The 8451-nt window shown below is 53.2% G+C and overlaps 1 protein-coding gene across 2 annotated transcripts in view; it reads left to right on the top strand.

Moving 5' to 3' along the window:
* The first annotated feature begins 2543 nt into the window (after nt 1–2543).
* Nucleotides 2544–8451, top strand: part of LOC306772068 (prolyl 4-hydroxylase subunit alpha-1-like) — a 94754-nt gene continuing 88846 nt past the window's right edge. For both annotated transcript variants that reach the window (XR_013771772.1, XM_079261463.1), the window contains exons 1-2: nt 2544–2885; nt 7826–7978. The gene's annotated coding sequence lies outside the window, so the exon portion shown is untranslated. The remainder of the gene's footprint in view (nt 2886–7825; nt 7979–8451) is intronic.

Here is an 8451-nt window from a genome sequence, read left to right as displayed (position 1 = left end):
TCCGGATGGTGGACCAGAATCTCCTCGAAGCCGTCTGGAAGTCTTTCTCCATGGCCTCGCCGAACTCCTCCCATGCCCGAGTTTGTGCCTTGGCAACAGCCGAAGCCGCATGCCGCTTAGGCTGTCGGTATCCATCAGCTGCCTCCAGAGTCCCACAGGCCAAGAAGGCCCGATAGGACTCCTTCGTCATCTTGACAGCATCCCTCACTGCTGGTGTCCACCAACGAGTCCTGGGATTACCGCCACGACAGGCACCAACGACCTTACAGCCACAGCTCCGGCTGGCCGCCTCAGCAATAGAGGCACGGAACACAGCCCATTCGGACTCAATGTCCCCCGCCTCACTCGGGACATGGTTGAAGCTCTGCTGAAGGTGGGAGTTGAAGCTCGCTCTGACAGGGGACTCAGCCAGACGTTCCCAGCAGACCCTCACAACACGTTTGGGCCTGCCAGATCTGACCGGCTTCCTCCCCCACCATCTGAGCCAACTCACCACCAGGTGGTGATCAGTTGAAGCTCCGCCCCCCTCTTCACCCGAGTGTCCAAGGCATGTGGCCGCAGGTCCGACGATACGACTACAGAATCGATCATCGAACTGCGGCCCAGGGAATCCTGATGCCAGGTGTACATATGGACACTCTTTTGTTGGAACATGGTGTTCGTTATGGACAATCCATGACGAGCACAGAAGTCCAATAACAAAACACCATTTGGGTTCAGAGGAGGGGGACCATGCCTCCCAGTCACTCCCCTCCAGGTCTCACTGTCATTGCCCACGTGAGCATTGAAGTCCCCCAGCAGAACAATGGAGTCCCCAGAAGGAGCACCCTCCAGCACTCCCTCCAAGGACTCCAGAAAGGGTGGGTACTCTGAACTGCTGTTCGGTGCATAAGCACAGACAACAGTCAGGACCCGTCCCCCCACCCGGAGGCGGAGGGAAACTACCCTTTCATCCACCGGGGTAAACCCCAACGTGCAGGCACCAAGCTGGGGGCTGATGAGAATGCCCACACCTGCTCGGCGCCTCTCACCATGAGCAACTCCAGAGTGGAAGAAGGTCCAGCCCCTCTCGAGGGTTCTGGTTCCAGAGCCCAAGCCATGCGTCGAGGTGAGTCCAACTATATCTAGTCGGAACCGCTCAACCTCGCGCACAAGCTCAGGTTCCTTCCCCACCAGAGAGGTGACGTTCCACGTCCCTAGAGCCAGCTTCTGCAGCCGGGGATCGGACCGCCAGGGTCCCCGCCCCTTGCTGCCGCCCAGCTCACATTGCACCCGACCCCTACGGCTCCTCCCGCAGATGGTGAGCCCACGGGAGGTGGGGCCCATGTAACCCTTTCGGGCTGAGCCCCACCGGGCCCCATGGGCGAAGGCCCGGCCACCAGACGCTCGCTCTCGTACCCCACCTCCAGGCCCGGCTCCAGAGGGGGGTCCTGGTAACCCGCGTCCGGGCAAGGGAACATTTATGCCCATGTTTGTCATCGTTATAGGGGTTGATGAGCCGTGCTTGGTCTGGTCCCTCCCCTAGACACCTGTTTGCCATGGGTGACCCTACCAGGGGCATAAAGCCCCCGACAACATAGCTGCTAGGATCTTTGGGACGCACAAACCCCTCCACCATGATAAGGTGACGGCTCAGGGCCGTAAGAATTTTATTTGAAAAAATGATAGTTATATTCTTATTTCAAATTTTACATCAATTAATTTTGGACTTGTTTTAGAGGACAAAAAACTGAACTCTTGTATATTTCTTTAACTTTGTTAGCTAAACATTTTGGCGCTTTTTAAATATGAAACCACTGTTTGCTACATTTAGGAATGAGTTATTGTATTCAAAAAAAGCTGTGAAAAACATGCTTTGTACATTTATAATCGCTTATGCACTTGGAATTTTTTATTAGATCTCGCTTATCCTTGTTCATTTCATCTTATGTATTTATTTTGTCCGTACAGGGTTTTGGCCTTATACTGTTCATTAATTCAATTTATACATTATTTTCAAACATAAGCCCTTTATTTTTGGATGTATATTCAGCTCAGTTTTTTATTATATCAAAATGTCTTTGAATTAGTTATGTATTAAGCCAGTCTTTTTTCTTGTTTCAATAAAGGGGGAAACAAATAAAAAGAAAGCATTCTATACGACTTAACATCAATTGGTTGAGAACTATAGTAAGCCATTTCGCTAAAAATTGTGGGGGCTGCAGGCTGCCTCACCATCAGTTGTTGGTTGTCACCAGTGGGTTTTATTAGTAAGCTATTATCATGTTTATCATTATCAGTTGGGGTTGCAGTTCATCCATAGTTTTTATAATTAAATGGAGATTCAAAGAACAACAAATGAAAAATAATTATACATTTTTCACATCTGTAGCAACACAGTTATCTCTTAAAACATTCAAAGTCCATGTACACAGGTAAAGGTATGATTACAGAATATTACAAATAGATTTTTTACAGCAACCTATGAAGAACTATATACATGTCTGTATTTATCAGGAAGCCAGGCTACTGCTGTGACTGCCAGTGCTGGTACAGAGACAAAGCAATGAAAACCTTTGGGACAGTTCTCATCCCCTTCAGCCAAGCCGTCCACATCAGGACTAAGACCAGCAGAAAAGGAGGAGGAGGAGGAGGAAGAAGACAACGTTGCTGACACCACATTTCTATCAGAAACCTTTCCATCTCCAGACCCGACTTATGATCCTGATGAGTCACTCGATCCTCACAATGGAGGGAAGTTTTATTTATGTGTATTCATTGTCATTACTTTATATTTAGTTCTTTTTTCTCCATCTGCCTGCTGTTCTGTGTTTTCAGGGAAATGTTCCTCCCCTTCCTCGGTTCCATCTGGCAGCAATGGCTGAGAAAAGGCAGAACGTGAACAGGCAAGGACCTCGGAGGGAAAACTATGTTCAAAGTAGCTCCGTCCTGATCAGGAAACTCCTGGAGTATCTGGAACCCGGCGTAGCTCCGTCCTGATCAGGAAACTCCTGGAGTATCTGGAACCCGGTGTAGCTCTGTCCTGGAAACTCCTGGAGTATCTGGAACCCGGCGTAGCTCTGTCCTGGAAACTCCTGGAGTATCTGGAACCCGGCGTAGCTCTGTCCTGGAAACTCCTGGAGTATCTGGAACCCGGCGTAGCTCTGTCCTGGAAACTCCTGGAGTATCTGGAACCCGGCGTAGCTCCGTCCTGATCAGGAAACTCCTGGAGTATCTGGAACCCGGCGTAGCTCCGTCCTGATCAGGAAACTCCTGGAGTATCTGGAACCCGGCGTAGCTCCGTCCTGATCAGGAAACTCCTGGAGTATCTGGAACCCGGCGTAGCTCCGTCCTGGAAACTCCTGGAGTATCTGGAACCCGGCGTAGCTCTGTCCTGGAAACTCCTGGAGTATCTGGAACCCGGCGTAGCTCCGTCCTGGAAACTCCTGGAGTATCTGGAACCCGGTGTAGCTCCGTCCTGGAAACTCCTGGAGTATCTGGAACCCGGCGTAGCTCTGTCCTGGAAACTCCTGGAGTATCTGGAACCCGGCGTAGCTCCGTCCTGATCAGGAAACTCCTGGAGTATCTGGAACCCGGCGTAGCTCCGTCCTGGAAACTCCTGGAGTATCTGGAACCCGGCGTAGCTCCGTCCTGGAAACTCCTGGAGTATCTGGAACCCGGTGTAGCTCTGTCCTGGAAACTCCTGGAGTATCTGGAACCCGGCGTAGCTCCGTCCTGATCAGGAAACTCCTGGAGTATCTGGAACCCGGCGTAGCTCCGTCCTGGAAACTCCTGGAGTATCTGGAACCCGGCGTAGCTCCGTCCTGGAAACTCCTGGAGTATCTGGAACCCGGCGTAGCTCCGTCCTGGAAACTCCTGGAGTATCTGGAACCCGGCGTAGCTTCCTTCCTGGAAACTCCTGGAGTATCTGGAACCCGGCGTAGCTCCGTCCTGGAAACTCCTGGAGTATCTGGAACCCGGCGTAGCTCCGTCCTGGAAACTCCTGGAGTATCTGGAACCCGGCGTAGCTCCGTCCTGGAAACTCCTGGAGTATCTGGAACCCGGCGTAGCTCCGTCCTGGAAACTCCTGGAGTATCTGGAACCCGGCGTAGCTCTCTCCTGGAAACTCCTGGAGTATCTGGAACCCGGCGTAGCTCCGTCCTGGAAACTCCTGGAGTATCTGGAACCCGGCGTAGCTCCGTCCTGGAAACTCCTGGAGTATCTGGAACCCGGCGTAGCTCCGTCCTGGAAACTCCTGGAGTATCTGGAACCCGGCGTAGCTCCGTCCTGGAAACTCCTGGAGTATCTGGAACCCGGCGTAGCTCCGTCCTGGAAACTCCTGGAGTATCTGGAACCCGGCGTAGCTCCGTCCTGGAAACTCCTGGAGTATCTGGAACCCGGCGTAGCTCCGTCCTGGAAACTCCTGGAGTATCTGGAACCCGGCGTAGCTCCGTCCTGGAAACTCCTGGAGTATCTGGAACCCGGCGTAGCTCCGTCCTGGAAACTCCTGGAGTATCTGGAACCCGGCGTAGCTCCGTCCTGGAAACTCCTGGAGTATCTGGAACCCGGCGTAGCTCCGTCCTGGAAACTCCTGGAGTATCTGGAACCCGGCGTAGCTCTGTCCTGGAAACTCCTGGAGTATCTGGAACCCGGCGTAGCTCCGTCCTGGAAACTCCTGGAGTATCTGGAACCCGGCGTAGCTCCGTCCTGGAAACTCCTGGAGTATCTGGAACCCGGCGTAGCTCTCTCCTGGAAACTCCTGGAGTATCTGGAACCCGGCGTAGCTCCGTCCTGGAAACTCCTGGAGTATCTGGAACCCGGCGTAGCTCCGTCCTGGAAACTCCTGGAGTATCTGGAACCCGGCGTAGCTCCGTCCTGGAAACTCCTGGAGTATCTGGAACCCGGCGTAGCTCTGTCCTGGAAACTCCTAGAGTATCTGGAACCCGGCGTAGCTCCGTCCTGGAAACTCCTGGAGTATCTGGAACCCGGCGTAGCTCTGTCCTGGAAACTCCTGGAGTATCTGGAACCCGGCATAGCTCCGTCCTGGAAACTCCTGGAGTATCTGGAACCCGGCGTAGCTCTGTCCTGGAAACTCCTGGAGTATCTGGAACCCGGCGTAGCTCCGTCCTGGAAACTCCTGGAGTATCTGGAACCCGGCGTAGCTCCGTCCTGGAAACTCCTAGAGTATCTGGAACCCGGCGTAGCTCTGTCCTGGAAACTCCTGGAGTATCTGGAACCCGGCGTAGCTCTGTCCTGGAAACTCCTGGAGTATCTGGAACCCGGCGTAGCTCCGTCCTGATCAGGAAACTCCTGGAGTATCTGGAACCCGGCGTAGCTCTGTCCTGGAAACTCCTGGAGTATCTGGAACCCGGCGTAGCTCCGTCCTGGAAACTCCTGGAGTATCTGGAACCCGGCGTAGCTCCGTCCTGGAAACTCCTGGAGTATCTGGAACCCAGCGTAGCTCCGTCCTGGAAACTCCTGGAGTATCTGGAACCCGGCGTAGCTCCGTCCTGGAAACTCCTGGAGTATCTGGAACCCGGCGTAGCTCCGTCCTGATCAGGAAACTCCTGGAGTATCTGGAACCCGGCGTAGCTCCGTCCTGGAAACTCCTGGAGTATCTGGAACCCAGCGTAGCTCCGTCCTGGAAACTCCTGGAGTATCTGGAACCCGGCGTAGCTCCGTCCTGGAAACTCCTGGAGTATCTGGAACCCGGCGTAGCTCCGTCCTGGAAACTCCTGGAGTATCTGGAACCCGGCATAGCTCCGTCCTGGAAACTCCTGGAGTATCTGGAACCCGGCGTAGCTCTGTCCTGGAAACTCCTAGAGTATCTGGAACCCGGCGTAGCTCCGTCCTGGAAACTCCTGGAGTATCTGGAACCCGGCGTAGCTCTGTCCTGGAAACTCCTGGAGTATCTGGAACCCGGCGTAGCTCCGTCCTGGAAACTCCTGGAGTATCTGGAACCCGGCGTAGCTCTGTCCTGGAAACTCCTGGAGTATCTGGAACCCGGCGTAGCTCTGTCCTGGAAACTCCTAGAGTATCTGGAACCCGGCGTAGCTCCGTCCTGGAAACTCCTGGAGTATCTGGAACCCGGCGTAGCTCCGTCCTGGAAACTCCTGGAGTATCTGGAACCCGGCGTAGCTCCGTCCTGGAAACTCCTAGAGTATCTGGAACCCGGCGTAGCTCCGTCCTGGAAACTCCTGGAGTATCTGGAACCCGGCGTAGCTCTGTCCTGGAAACTCCTGGAGTATCTGGAACCCGGCGTAGCTCCGTCCTGATCAGGAAACTCCTGGAGTATCTGGAACCCGGCGTAGCTCTGTCCTGGAAACTCCTGGAGTATCTGGAACCCGGCGTAGCTCCGTCCTGGAAACTCCTGGAGTATCTGGAACCCGGCGTAGCTCCGTCCTGGAAACTCCTGGAGTATCTGGAACCCGGCGTAGCTCCGTCCTGGAAACTCCTGGAGTATCTGGAACCCAGCGTAGCTCCGTCCTGGAAACTCCTGGAGTATCTGGAACCCGGCGTAGCTCCGTCCTGGAAACTCCTGGAGTATCTGGAACCCGGCGTAGCTCCGTCCTGGAAACTCCTGGAGTATCTGGAACCCGGCGTAGCTCCGTCCTGGAAACTCCTGGAGTATCTGGAACCCGGCGTAGCTTCCTTCCTGGAAACTCCTGGAGTATCTGGAACCCGGCGTAGCTCTGTCCTGGAAACTCCTGGAGTATCTGGAACCCGGCGTAGCTCCGTCCTGGAAACTCCTGGAGTATCTGGAACCCGGCGTAGCTCCGTCCTGGAAACTCCTGGAGTATCTGGAACCCGGCGTAGCTCCGTCCTGGAAACTCCTGGAGTATCTGGAACCCGGCGTAGCTCCGTCCTGGAAACTCCTGGAGTATCTGGAACCCGGCGTAGCTCCGTCCTGGAAACTCCTGGAGTATCTGGAACCCGGCGTAGCTCCGTCCTGGAAACTCCTGGAGTATCTGGAACCCGGCGTAGCTCCGTCCTGGAAACTCCTGGAGTATCTGGAACCCGGCGTAGCTTCCTTCCTGGAAACTCCTGGAGTATCTGGAACCCGGCGTAGCTCCGTCCTGGAAACTCCTGGAGTATCTGGAACCCGGCGTAGCTTCCTTCCTGGAAACTCCTGGAGTATCTGGAACCCGGCGTAGCTCCGTCCTGGAAACTCCTGGAGTATCTGGAACCCGGCGTAGCTCCGTCCTGGAAACTCCTGGAGTATCTGGAACCCGGCGTAGCTCCGTCCTGGAAACTCCTGGAGTATCTGGAACCCGGCGTAGCTCCGTCCTGGAAACTCCTGGAGTATCTGGAACCCGGCGTAGCTCCGTCCTGGAAACTCCTGGAGTATCTGGAACCCGGCGTAGCTCCGTCCTGGAAACTCCTGGAGTATCTGGAACCCGGCGTAGCTCCGTCCTGGAAACTCCTGGAGTATCTGGAACCCGGCGTAGCTCCGTCCTGGAAACTCCTGGAGTATCTGGAACCCGGCGTAGCTCCGTCCTGGAAACTCCTGGAGTATCTGGAACCCGGCGTAGCTCCGTCCTGGAAACTCCTGGAGTATCTGGAACCCGGCGTAGCTCCGTCCTGATCAGGAAACTAATTTAATTTAAAAAAAAAAAAAAAAATGTTTGCAGGACTTTGGTCTTGTCTTATTTATCTAATGACTCAATAATAGGAATAGTATTATTATTTCAATAATGATATTTTGATTAATCTATAATTTCACCTCAAAGAATAAAAATGTTTTCTGTTTCAACATTTAAATTTACCTTCATAGCTGCAGAAAATCAAGAGAGAGACTCTGTGTTCTGGATGATGTTTTGTCATGTTTCATTGTCAATAAATGCAGATTTATGAAAACAGAAGAAGCCTCCAGTCCAGCAGAGGGAAACGCTGCGAGTCGCCACGTTGTTTGTAGCAGAAGAAGAGGAGGAGGAGCAGAAGAAGAAGAGGAGGAGGAGGAGCAGAAGAAGAGGAGGAGGAGCAGCAGCAGGAGTAGGAGGTTTGTGTTTTAGCTGCTCTGAGCTGCAGTTAAACAGACGTGTTTTGCAGAAGTTTAGTTTCTTGTTGCGGCTGAGTCGTGAAGAACCGAACAGCTGCATCTGTGGGACCCGAGCTCGTGCCGGGAAGCGTCTCGTGAGGTCACGTAAAGCTGACGCAGGTTGGGTCACGCATAGACATCATATATACGCCTCATTGAGCGCTGGAGAGTGAACCCGCGTCGCCGCCATATTGGATGGGTCTCCGCTGTCGAGTTTAGCTGCAATGTCAACGTAGTTTCCCCACAAAACTCTTTTGTGGAACAACGCGTATATATTAGACACTAAAAAAAACACTTTTCTACATAATTGGTTGATAAATAATATTAACACAGTGAATAATCTCCTGAATGCAAGTGAATTGTTAGAATTATTATGATATTATTATTAGAATTATTGCTACACACCAAGAACCCAGTAGAGGCAACACAGGATT

The sequence above is a fragment of the Telmatherina bonti genome, assembly GCF_933228915.1.
Source record: "Telmatherina bonti genome assembly, chromosome: 21".
Lineage (NCBI taxonomy): Eukaryota > Metazoa > Chordata > Actinopteri > Atheriniformes > Telmatherinidae > Telmatherina > Telmatherina bonti.
Note: the sequence above shows the minus strand (reverse complement) of the source record. Positions and strands in the feature narration are given on the sequence as shown.